This window comes from Trachemys scripta, chromosome 24 (genome assembly GCF_013100865.1).
Source record: "Trachemys scripta elegans isolate TJP31775 chromosome 24, CAS_Tse_1.0, whole genome shotgun sequence".
Classification (NCBI taxonomy): Eukaryota; Metazoa; Chordata; order Testudines; family Emydidae; genus Trachemys; species Trachemys scripta.
In genome coordinates this window covers 2,146,154-2,159,700 of record NC_048321.1, presented here as the reverse complement: position 1 = coordinate 2,159,700, position 13,547 = coordinate 2,146,154, and positions in this window count along the sequence as shown.

Here is a 13,547-nt window from a genome sequence, read left to right as displayed (position 1 = left end):
AGAGTCAAAGAAACAGGTCCAATCCTTCCTAGGCTTGGCCGGATATTGTAGGCTGGATCACAGCCCAAAACCTGTTACCCAAGCACCCCTGTATTCACACCCCCACTGCAATCAATACTGTACAAAATAGGCCGTGTGAGCTATCATTTGAAAGCAAATCTCTTGCTGGGCAATAATGTCATGATGTAGCAACATTACATGTAAAGTTATGAACTCCCCGGTACGATGTTATTAGAAACATGTTCAAACGCAGGTAGCCCTGACTAGGTGGAAGCTATTAAACAAGCCTGTCCTCAACAGAGGAGCATGTCTTTACCTCAAGTTAGACATAAATGGGAAACCTCCAGACAGCTGGGCGAGGAGATGCCAGGAAACAAAGCAAACTGTGTTTCAGCAAACACAGGTGTGGGAGAAGGAGCATGGAGCTCCACCTCACCTTCCTCACAGCTTGGATAAACTTTGCTTTGAGGAGTAACATAAGCGCTGACTCCGTGGGAGTCAGTGCTGGAGCACCCCTGGGGAAAAATGATGTGTGCTCCGCAGCCCCCCTATTAGCTCCCCCGCCACCAGCGCCTCCCACCTGCTGGCGGGCCCCGCGAATCAGCGCCTTCCCCTCCCTCTTTGCGCCTCCTGCCCTCTGTGAACAGCTGTTTCGCGGCATGCAGGAAGTTGGGAGCGAGGAGGAGGAACGAGGATACAGTGCACTTGGAGGAGGCGACGGAACTGGGTGGGAAGAGGCAGGGCAGGGGCCTTGGGGGAAGGAATGGAGTGGGGGCGGGGCCTGGGTCGAGCATGCCCTGGCACTTTGGAAAGTTGGAGCCTGTGAAGAGTAACCCTTAGATGAATCCACTTCAAAGGTTCTCTGGCCTATAGAAGAAAGAGGCTGAGACCCTCAAGGTATCACCTTTATCTAAGAAAACAAAGGCCCCAGCATATTTGGGTTTATGAGAGAGACCCTGACCGGCAGATTTGGGGGAGAAAGGCCATCCTGAGCAAAGCCTAGAACCAAAGTTGCTAGAGTCAGTTTGAGGCTTTTAGCTGCATGTTTTCCCTCCACCACCTCAGAGGGTCCCCGGTGAGCTGAGGGGCAGGGGAGGGGAACGCACAAGAGGGCTCACACAGCCAGGCTGGAGTCAGTGAACACTTTTGCCTTTGGAGAGTACAGTGAGCTCATATGTTCCTCTTCCTCCTTCACCGGTTCCCAGACACCAGTTTTCCCCAAGGATGGTCTCCTCATAGCCCCTAGTGTTGTTATTTAATCACTATGTTCCATCTTCTTTTGCACAAGGGTGGTGGGCGAGAGTGGAGCAGCTGGAGCAGCAGTGCCAGGTGGCAGAGGCTGGAGGTGGACCTGCTGCTGAAGGATGAACCACATACCTGCCAGGAGAACATTCAGCAGCTGGAGGCCAAGATGCAGGAGGAGGCCACCAGGATTGGGAGGGAGGCAGCGGGAGCCGTGGATGGGAAGCCAAGGGAGGCAGGAGATGCTGGAGAAGGGCTGTAGAGGGAGAGCCGACAGGACTGCAGAAGAGAGCTCCAAGCTTAGGGGGAGATAACCAGACACCCCAAGATCTGTCACACATCCTAAGGTCTGTGTGAATTTGTTATATAAAATACGGTAGTTAATTTACTTCAAGATGTACCAATGAGCACCCAGATACAGAGATGCAGACATACAGAGCCCTCACCTCCGATCACGATACAGTGCGGGCTCAGTGGCCCAGCAACTGTCCAAGCTAACTGAGCCCAGAACTTAGTCAGGGTTTTTTTTTGGTTGTATACGTCACATTGTAACTAACTATATCTGTACATAACTGTGAAATATGCACAGATGGCTCAAAACAGTTAGTGTGAAGAAGAACATACAAAGTATCAGTGATAAGAAGAGTGGAGTACCTGGGCAGCTGGTAGGTCTGGAAGGGGGCATGGGGGCAGCTGGTAGGTCTGGAAGGGGGCATGGGGGCAGCTGGTAGAGGTACATAGGCAGCTGGTAGATCTAGAAGGGGGTACGCGGGAAGCTGATCGATCTGGAAGGGGGTATGTGGGCAGCTGGTAGATCATAGAATCATAGAATACCAGGGTTGGAAGGGCCCTCAGGAGGTCATCTAGTCCAACCCCCTGCTCAAAGGGGGACCAATCCCCAGACAGATTTTTGTCCCAGATCCCTAAATGGCCCCCTCAAGGATTGAACTCACAACCCTGGGTTTAGCAGGTCAATGCTCAAACCACTGAGCTATCCCTCCTCCCTTAGATCTGGAAGGGGGTATGCAGGTAGCTGGTAGATCTGGAAGGAGGTATGGGGGCAGCTGGTAGATCTGGAAGGGGGTACGTGGGTAGCTGGTAGATCTGGTAGGGGTACGTGGGCAGCTGGTAGATCTGGTAGGGTACGTGGGCAGCTGGTAGATCTGGAAGGGGGTATGCAGGTAGTTGGTAGATCTGGTAGGGGATACGCGGGCAGCTGTTCGATTTGGAAGGGGTAGGCAATAAGAAAAGTTTAGGAACCTCTTGTGATGTTGTCTGATTAAAATATGACCATGTATATCATTGTTGCTACCACTGTTATAGAATTGTAAGAAATCTTGTACAAAGTATGTCATGTGAGGTGTCAATAGAAAAGTCATGGTTTGCTGAATATTATTATCCTATTTGTGTATCCTATTTATGTATCATTTTTTAATCTGAAGTCATTAATATTGACTATGTACCTGTATTTCAGATGTCTTTGCTCCTGCGGTAACACCCACAAGGTAGTTTACATCCAGTCTATCCAGCACATCGTGAATGGACTATTCAAGTTGATGCCCTATCAATGAACAAAATGGCCCATGGAAGAAGCTTATCCCCACCTGATGGACTTTCATGTGGATTTACCAGCCAGAATATAGGTAATGGCCCCTACTACATAAGTGCTGGAACTAAGAGTGCGGGGGCTACTGCAGCACCCCATGACTTGAAATGGTTATATAATGACTTATACTAATAAAAGCATTCTACCAATGGACAGAGGACCTTCCAATCTTTTGAAAGTAGACAGACACTTAACAAGCCAGTAGTTTATTTTGTCACTGCTTCAAACCTGATCCAAGAACTTTGCAATTATTGTATGTGTAACCCTTCTGCCTGTCAGAGCTGGCAGCAACAAGGGCCAGGTTCAGTATCTAGGGCTTCCGTTTCAATAACACAATACAAAACCGTCTTGAGCTCCCACCCAGTGACCTAGGACAATTACATACCACCCCCCGGGCACCTCTCGCAAGTACAGAGTCTGAGTGTAGCGAAAGCCTTTTAATAAGGAGGGAAACTGCAGTGGGGCGGACTGCCCCATTCCCTGAGAGTGTGGGCTGCAGCAGGCCAGTGTGCCTGCGCAGACAGGTAACCAATTAGAGAAGGGCTTATTGTGAGCCAATCAGGGCCTGGATTGGAGGCAGCCAATCAGGGCCAGGCTCAGCCCTATAAAAGACTGCTCAGGGAGCCAGCAGTCAGTCTGTCCCAGGCCTTCAAGAGGGGAAGGTCTGTCTCTAGAGGTGGGAGACCCGTTCCTGGGACAGCGCAGTGCTGGGCAGGCCTGGGGAAGCAGAAAGGAACTCCCGCCCGGTGTCTGCCAGGCTGCAGGCCCTGAGGGGAAGGGCCTAGCCAGTGCGAGGGGCCGAAAGGGAAATGGCCCAGGGACATGGACAGATGGAGGGAGAGAAGGAGGGCAGGATGGCTGCCACTAGAGGGTCCCTGGGTCCCCCCCCTTCCCCGTTGCCTTACACCTGACTGATGGGACTGACTGTCTTGGGCTGCACCAACCCCCTGCCAAGAGGGATGTGACTTTGGGGGTGCAGTTGCCCACATTGGCTGGGGAGTAGAGAGACAGCTGATTACTAAGGGGCACTGCTGGAGGGCAGTGGCTTGAAGAGGACGCCGTGAGCTTGGCAGCAACGTGGGTCCAGACACGCCACCAAGGGCGAGACAATGGGCAGGATACCACCAGGAGAGGATGCTCCACTGGACTGAGAATTCCCTAAGGTATCCAGCAGGAGGTGCCAGGTGGTGAGTCCCAACACCGTTACAGAAACATTGCGGCATTATGTTGGGGAAACACCACAAACAGGATTCATAACACGAACCATGAGCAAAAGACCCACCCCCAAGTAAGTTTGGCAGTGTCCTTTTCCCCTCAGGGGAAAGTCCAGCAACCCAACAGTCACCCCCACCCACAGTTTCTGTCCTTGGTCAGTGCAGCCCCCAGAGTTCAGAAGTTCATCTGCAGAGTTTACCTTCCAGCCTGGGTGGAAGTAGGGTGAAGGTACGGGGCAGCTTACAGTCACCGGCCAATTACCACACCTCTTCACAGGGCTCTGCTACAGTCTTGGGCTGCACCAAGCTACATCCTGCTGGCCACTCCTCTCCACTAGCCATCCTGCTAGCCCCCCTTAACATAGCTCTCAGTGATTTCAGCTGTTAGTAGAGTGGATCCCAGGTCTGGTACACTCAGAACCACATGCTTTGACCTAAGAATCAGTGATTTTAGTGCTGCAGTATGTAACAAGACTCTTAATAGTGTCAAAACTAGCTCTGTTACTACACAGTAGAGAGAAAAAAAGTAAAAGTGGTGTTCAGGGACCTCAGACAGGGCTCTCACTACCAGTTACAATTACCTGTCCCCAGCCTCTTTTAATTCACTGGAGTTTTGGAATGCATGTCCCTTGCCTAGTGAGTGTTACTTAGTTGAGGGTGAGTTCCTTCATCAGAAAATGCCAAGTACAGTTCTACTGTCCTTGAGTCACATAACCAGGATAACAACACTTTGTTACTCTTGCCCCAATAACAAAGAGACTGGGGATCCCACAGCAGCTAAAGTGACCATTTAGGCAGGCAGTCGGCCGAACCTGCCACGTCAGCATATAAATAAACTGGCCCGGCCCGCCAGGGTAAGCACCCTGGCGAGCCACGTGCCAGAGGTTGCCGACCCTGGTTATAAATCAACCTTTAGGTATTGGATACTAAAGGATTGGCAACAGCATGATTATTGGGTAAGATCTAATATTGACTTGGGTATGTGGCTGGTCCTTTAGGATCAGAAGAACCCTTTGTTTGATGAAATTGGTTTTAAGTAATCACTCATCATTAAGTCTAGTGTCTGGGCGTTGAATCCAGGACTGGAATATCTAAGGAGACTGCAGTTCTGACTTCTTGTTAGCCAGTGTGGTGAGACAGAAGTTTACTTTTGTTGCTGGCTTGGTATATATTATGGAAGAATAACCACCAGTTTTGGGGTGTGTTTGCCCTATTTCTCAGCAGTTTGTCCTGAACCTGGTATTATCTGTTGTGATCCACAGAGACACAGTGAAACCTCTGCTCTACGGTGTGGCCCAAGCCTCAGCCTTCTCTCCCCAAGAGCAGGTCAAGCCGTCCATTATGTATGCGCCCCTTGGCCAGCCTGCAAACTGCTTGTGGCCCCACCCTGACATCCTCTGACTCAGTGGCGTAGCCAGGTTCTAACATCAGAGGGAGCGAACACATAAAAAAAGGTGCCACCCGACATATCAAATTACTAATTACATTTAAATTCGTTATACATGTTTATTTGTACTTAAAATAAAAACACAAGAATGATCCAGCCACGGAAGGGTTTGCACAGCTGGCATTTCACAGGAGAACTTTAGATGATACTTTAGATTCTAGAAAGTAAATCACAGAATACAGTAGTTTATAATTGTCACCCCTCGCCCCCGGAGCAGAGTGGCGGCTTGGCTGTGGCAAAGTCATTCCCCGGGCTGCCACTGCTCACGGAGAAAAGATGTCGCTGAAGAGAGACCACGAGAAAAAAACATCCCCTCCTCCCCCCCCTTTCCTTCCTTCTCCACTTCCTCTGCTGGCACCAGCTGGGCTTCAGAGCCACCAGGATCTCTGCCCACCAGATTGTGGCTTTTGTGCTGTTCTGTCGAGGTCTCCTTGGATGTCCTGATGTGAGAAAACAAAGCTTGGAAGCTGTGTTAACTTCCAAGTGACAGGTCCCTACTGTAGTGCTGCATGCTTGGTTTCCAGCCAATGGTTCCCTTATTTCTTGGTGGCATATTAATTATTATTAATAACAAGTCCAGTAGGGCCTAGAAGCCTCACGTGAAGTCAGGGCCCCACTTCTGCTAGAAGCTGTACATATAGAGTACAAAGAGTTTACAGAGGGTGGACGAAAGGAAGTATCCCCATGATTTGGGGTATGTTTACACTGGAAAAAGGAGGTGTAATTTCTGGCTTATGTAGACATACCTGTGCTAGCGCTGATCAAGCTAGTGTGCTAAAAATAGAAATGGAGCCACAGTGGTGCAAGGAGCTAGCCATCCTGAGTATGATCCCACCTGAGACCCTTGATAAGCACTCAGGTGACTAGCCCCTCCTGGTGCTCATGCCATTACACTTCTATTTTTAGCACTCTAGTTTGAGCTGAGCTAGCACCAGTATATCTCCTCCATGATGCCTCCAGCTCCAATGTAGACGTACCTACAGATGGAGAACAGAGGCACAGTCAGACTAAGTGACTTGTTCAAAGTCACCCAGGGGGTCACTGGCAGAGCAGGGAATTGAACGCATGTCTTCTGCTTCCATACAGTTGGATTGCCGCTTCACCTGGAGGTCTCAGGACAGTAATAGGCTGATTAGGCCTCAGATGGAGTATTGTGTCCCGTTCTGGGCACCACATTTCAGGAAGGATGTGGACAAATTAGAGAAAGTCCAAAGAAGAGCAACAAAAATGATTCAAGATCTAGAAAACATGAGCTATAAGGGAAGATTGAAAACATTGGGTTTGTTTCTTCAGGAAAAGAGAAGACTGAGAGGGGACATGAGAACAGTTTTCAAGTACATAAAAGGTTGTTACAAGGAGGAGAGAGAAAAATTGTTCTTCTTAACCTCTGAGGATAGGACAAGAAGCAATGGGCTTAAATTGCAGCAAGTGAGGTTTAGGTTGGATATTAGGAAAAAGTTCCTAACTGTCAGGGTGGGTAAGCACTGGAATAAATTGCCCAGGGAGGTTGTGGAATCATCGTCACTGGAGATTTTTAATAAAGGTTAGACAAACACCTGTCAGGGATGGTCTAGATAATACTTAGTCCTGCCACGAGTGCAGGGGACTGAACTAGAAGACCTCCTGAGGTCCCTTCGAGTCCTATGATTCTACTGTTGTAAATGTCCTATGTCCCATGAGCAGGAGCCATTAAAGAGCTGCATGTTAATGTAGTGCATTGTGATGGTGTCACATAATGACTGTGCCCCAGGACACACAATAGTGTCCTGCAGTGAGGCATCATCACAACTAAAGATGCAAACAATGCAACACAGTATCATGGTGCCCTGACTATCATGCCAGCAGGACACCAGTACTTGCCATCGATGCACTTCATGCATTGTGCTTTATAGAATACATCTGTACAGACAGAGACCATTCATCCCAGCCTGAAATGCAGCTGCTTCTGGAGTGGAACTTGGCAGCCAATTTGCACCACAATGATGTGACAGAGGTGACAAAGTGAAAAAATGTCTCCTCCTGTCACAACTGCAGGGGCAAGATGGGTCAGCAGGATGCAATCACCCACACTGTCCAGGACAGGAGGGTTAAGCAGTGAGGAAGTGGACTCTTTAGTGATCACACATGGTCAGGACGTTGGTTTTAAGCTTCCTCTGAGAGATGGCGGCACAGTGCCCCCTGAGCATCATGCTTCGGCGCTGATTCAATACTGACTCTGAGGGAAGGTCTCGGCATCCTGCATCACCAGCCCAGGAGCAAGAGCTCACCCAGGACGGTTCAGGAGGTGTTTGTCTCCCCTGCCGCGTGGAGTTGCTGGGGCCGGGGGCCAACGGGGCTGCTGCTCCTCAACCCCTTCTCCTCCCAGCAGAGCCCACCCCTGCCTGGGCAGCATGCACCAAATGAGGCTCGGCTTAGCGAGCGGGGCAGCTGCGGGCGGGGGGGAGCAGCCTCCTCCTCCCCGGGGAGCCAGGCAACCAGCCGACGCCGCCTGCAGCCCCGGAGCGAGCGAGCCAGGCTGGGGATGCAAGGGGGCGGTGCGGAGCCCAGAGACAGCCGGCTACTGCTCTGACTGGTTTGGTCTGGGAAAAACTGCCCTTGTAGCTGGAATAAATACATTTGCTTTGCTCAGAATGTTAGGGGCCTTTATTTGCTGATTGGGGCACGTAATTGGCTGCCTAAGTCAGGTGGTATCATTTCCTTTCACTGATTGGGGAACCAGACCTTTATAAGTATCAGAGGGGTAGTCATGTTAGTCTGAATCTGTGAAAAGCAATAGAGGGTCCTGTGGCACCTTTAAGACTAACAGAGGTATTGGGAGCATAAGCTTTCGTGGGTAAGAACCTCACTTCACAGGACCCTCTGAGACCTTTATAAGACAGGCATAGTGTATGCCTTAGCTCTCTCAGGGTGAGGCTGGGGGAGGATACTGGGAGCAGAGCAGCCAGAAATATGAGCTCTGGTTAAAACCTTTTCCTGGGGTATTTTGTGGAGGGTAGAGCTTTGTGTTCCTCTCCCATGCCTGCCAAGCCAGCTTCAATTGGACACGAGCAGCTTGTATGGGGCGCGTGAGACGCTGTCCTGTGCTGTGACTCTCTGCAGGTTACCATCATTCTCCCGCAAAATCTGTCCCAGCATGACTGAACTCTCCGGTGGTGGTGGTAGCAGGATCGGATGCCGCAGGCAGATGGGGCTTTCCCAGAGGGTGCGAGGGCCATAGCAGGGGCCTGGAGCTGGAGGCTCAGGATGCTGCCCCACTGCATGAGAAATGCGTGACTCCAGCTGTCTCGCAGCCTCTGAAGTCTGGGTGCTGCCTTGTTGCTCAGCACCATGCGTGAGACACGCAGATTGTGTGGGCATGACCTGGCACAGCCCTGGTGGGACCAGACAAGCCAGAGTAGAAGCCCCGATGACGGCAGGCCAGCACATCCCCAGGCACTTTGCTATTGTACCAGCTGGATCTTGCTGCTTTGCACGTCTGTGGAGGGCCGTGGGTGCGGAGGACAGTGTCAGTCTGATCATCTGAGCAAGGCATTGGCCGGTGCGCTCAGTCCATGCGTGTAGCTGTCTGTGACAGTCAGCAGGAGTTAGACAGAGTCTGGGTCAGCTGAGCCCAGAAGGCTCTTGGCCCCTCAGATCCAAGGACTGCCTTAAGATCATGCCTGGCACATTGCAGGATGGAATCAGGGGTGAATGGAACAAAACTGATGCGTTGGAAATCAGGCCTGATTGGGGTGCTGGAACAGGTTGTATAGTGGGGGGTGGGAGGAGGGGAAGTCATTGAACCAAACTATAAACCCTGTCTATGATGGAAACCACTTCAAGCCCGGCAGCATCCCTGGTTTCAGCACCTCTGGGCCTGACTGGTGGACAGAATAACAAGGGGCTGGGCTGATCCACCCCCACTGCCTTCGGGGGCCTTTTGAGAGGGATTGGAGTGGGAGGGGCAGTTCGGGGGCTGCACACCGTGTGTTGCTCCTGGAGCAGCAGTTACACCCCATGGCCACTTTGGAGTCCATTATCTTGAATGCAGCGCTCTTGTGTTATTGTGGGTCCCCCTTCTGTGAGGGACGTGGCGTGAGGCTGGGCAGCTCACAAGATGAGCCTAGAAATGTGCCCAACAAGACTGGACTTTGGGGACAATGCAGGGGCAGGGCATGGGGAGTGGGTATCGCAGGGGCAGGAGACCCAGACTGCCAGGCATGACCCTGCTCACACTCCACCCCAGGCCCCATCCTGCTTCCCACTCTTCCCCTGTGGCCTGGGCTGGGGCTGGGGCTGGAGCTAGGGTGGGCTGGCCTGCGGCCAGGGACTCGGGGTGGCTGGGGCCAGTGCTCGCACCTCACGCCACCTGGAACTCCAGGGCTGGGAGCGATTGGATGGCCCAGGGTTGGGGCAGGGAGCCTGACGGCCACAGTGGGGGGAGGTCTGGGCTGTAGCGGGGAAGGGGAAACAGAAGGGGTGGGAGAAAGGCAGGGCCTTGGACAGAAGGGGTGGGGGCCAGTCTACCTGAACTGGTGGTTCATGTGCTGCCCATGGGCAGGGGATTATGTGGGAGTTGGAGTGGGTAATGCAAACTCCCCCCTCTGGTTACGCTAACTGCCAGGCTTTTGGCCCACTGCTTGGGGGGAGGGGTGCCTATCGGCTGGCCCCTCATTCCCAGAGACTGGCGCTGCGCTGCCCTGTCCTGCCCAGCCTGGGTCCGGGGCTGAACTGCAGACGTGCTCGGACGTGTCGCAATGACAGGGGAAGCCCTGTCGGGGCTGAAGGTCTGATCTGGCATTTCACACAGTGCAGCAGGAGAGTTACATTAAAAAACTAGAAAGGTACAAAATTAACATGGGCCCCATTGATTGGATTAAAAACTGGCTATCCACAGGCTCCCCTATGCCCCCCCTATATGCTGTCCCCCTGTCAGCCCACCCCACAGGATCCCCCTTGCCTGCCCCACCCTGCCCAGCAGCTCCCCTGAACCCCCCCAGCTCAGCCCACCCCACAGGTTCCCCTGTGCCCCACCCCATTCTGCCTCCCCCATCTGGACAAGCTCCTTGCTATTGAAGTGGGGGTGGGGGGTGGGGTGGCTGGGCAGGGGGGCTGCCTGGGGAGCAGGGGGTCAGGTGCAGAGCAGCAGGTGCAGGTTGGTGCCGGTATGGAGCCGGGCAGGTTGCTGCGCTTGTAACCGAAGTGCTGGTGGGCTGCTGGTGCTCCCAGGAAGAGCCCTGAGCCACTCAGCACCTGAGCCGCGATCACGACTTTGCTGCGGTGGGTGGGTGGGGCACATGGGGCAGGTGTGCGGAGCCAACCAACTCCTGTCAGCCCAGTGAGGAGCTGATTCCTGTTCCTTGGAGCCTGGGGGTGGCAGCTGCTTGGCCTGCTCATAGGGTGATGGGGGTGTCACCGCAATGGTGCCTATGGCAAACAGGCCTCTGCTGGTTAGGTCCCCAGACCCACTCAGGCCCTGGCCTGACTGGACCTGGGCAGGGACCGTGGAGACCAGTAACCCTGCGGCAGCCCTGGCTCTTGGGAGGGGGGCTTGGTGTCCCTAGCCCCATGCTCACTTCCCCCACGTGTAAGAGTGTCAGGGCTCCCAGCTCAGGGCTGGACATGTGGCACCTGGTGGGGACAGCTGGTGCCAGGGGACTTGAGGGGATGTCCCCTCCTCCAGAGGTGGCTGCATCTGTGAGCATGGGCTGGAGGGTGCTTTGAGGTCCAATGGGATGGAGGGCATGAGGGAAACATACAGACTCAGCCCTTGGGGGTGTCAGCTCCGATCCAGCCCCATGGCAGGGGACTGGCTGGCTTGGAGGACAGGGAAAGAGGCCCGGGGCCTGTCCCCTGTAGGGGGCACCGGCTCTCATCCAGCCCCATGACAGGGGACTGGCTGGCTCAAGGGATGGGAAATGAACCACTGGGCCTTTCCCACGCCTGGCCTGGCTGGGTCTCTTCCTGTGGTGTCTGCAGAGAGCCAAGTGCCTTGGCACCGTGCCCATGGAGCTGGGTGTGGCTGAGCCGGTGCCAGCACGGTGTGTGCCACCCGTGCCAGGCTGATAAGGGTCGAGTAATCTCAGGAGGTGTTTACCGACGGGTTGATTGTATTGCAGAGCAAACACAGGCTCCGCTCACTCCCAGCTGGGCACTGGACGAGGCGCCTGGGACATGTCCAGCTCCTATTGCCCCTGGGCACCCCTCCCCCTCCCCCCGGGGTTCTGGGGAGGGAAAATAGACCCAGGGGCCTTTGGTGAGGACACATTGAACCACAGTCTCTTCAGGGACTGAAGGGTGAGAGACAATAGACTGAGACGTCCCAACAACTCCCGGCCAACCCCATCGCCTGGGCCTGGGGAGGATCGTCCCCTCCGGTCTATTCCCCAGGGTAGGGGGAGAATTGTCCCCTCCAGTCTATTCCCTGGGGTAGGAGGTTGGAGGGAGTGCGGGGAAACTGTCCCCTCGGGAATAGAGCGGAGGGGACATCTTCCCCTCTGGTCTGGTCCTGGTGGAGCGGGGATTGTCCCCTCCAGTCTATTCCCGGGGGAAGCAGACTGGGGCTCAGGGATATGCAGGGGGTGGGGCAGGGGGCTCAGTGGGGTGCTGTGCTGCAGGGAATGGGGTGTGGGGCTCAGTAGGGGGTGCTGTGCTGCAGTGAACAGGGCAGGGCTCTCAGTAAGGGGCACTGTCCCCTGGCAGTCGGAGCTGGCCCCAGTGCTGTACTGTCTGACCCACTTTGAGCGAGAGGCTAATTCACTCGCTGACGCCCTCGGGCTCTTTCCCAGGTGCAGGTGTTTCCCTGGCAGCTCAGACCAGCACTCCTGGGTTGCAGCAGGGCCTGCCAGGCTGGCCAGTCCTTAGTGTTGTTTGTATTATGTACGGCATTCTCGTTCCCTGAGTTAGTGTTGTTGTGCTGCTGTTCTCCAGCTGCCCCGCCCCAGAGGTGGCTGCATCCCAGTGCTGGGCAAGCTACCCCACATGGATCAATGCCACCAGCAGATCCCTTGCTGCCATGAGATGTGTGAGGCTGAGGCATATGCAGGGTGACCCTGAGTTGGGGGTGGCCAGTGGGAGGCAGCCAGCCTGGGGGAGGGGCTTGCGCCATGGGGTAGAATTGGGTCCCACAGGCAGCACGGGGGCATCGCTCACAGCCGAGCACTGGGGACACACTGGCTGGACAGGCAGGGCACCCAGAGACCTGAACTGGGTTTTAGTGTGTTAGTAAGAGTGTGTCAGGGTGTGTGCGGAGAGCCTCCAGACACAGTGTGTGTGGCAGCGTGTGTGTGTGTGTGTGTGTGTAGGGCTCCTCTGCCTGTTGGCATGGTGGTTGTTCGGTGTGTCACTGTGTGGTGAAGTGGGAATGTTGTTGTTTTTTGTGAATACTGAGGTGTGCCTCAGTTTCCCCCATGCGATACTTGAGTATCTCTAGATGATGGGACACGTGTGTGTGATCATTGCAGGGACCCCTAGAGGGCAGGTCTGGCCTGGCAACTGATGGCTGGGCCCCCTCCTCTGCCAGAATCAGCCGGAGGTGTTGGAGAACAAAGAGACCAGGTGACCTGCTGGCCAGGGAATGAGACAAAGGAAGGAGAAGGGGCGATGGGCCTGATGGAGGCCAGGTAGCTGGAAGGTCAGTCTCCTGTTTTGGGACTCAGGGGAAAGGGTGCCAGGGCCCTAGATGCCCTTCCCCAAGATGGACTTTGATGAAAGTTCCTGCTCTCTGTGCTAACAAGCTCTGTTCTATGCTGTGTTCCTGTTGACTAATAAACCTTCTGTGTCACAAGCTGGCTGAGTTCCTGTGGCTGCGGAGCTGGCTGCGTGGTCCCTTTGGGGGCATGTGAGGCTCACCAAGTGTCCTAGTGGGGTGGACTCACTGCAGGGAGCTCACAGGGTGAACAGGGGGCTGAATGCTCCAAGGTCAGACCCAGGAAGCACTGAAGCTGCAGAAGCTTCTTGCCCTGGAGTAAGAGAACCCTGATGGGGAGAGTCTGGGCTGGCTTCACAGTTCCAGAGCACCAAACCTGTGACTCCTGGACACCGTGTGAGTGTGGGCTGC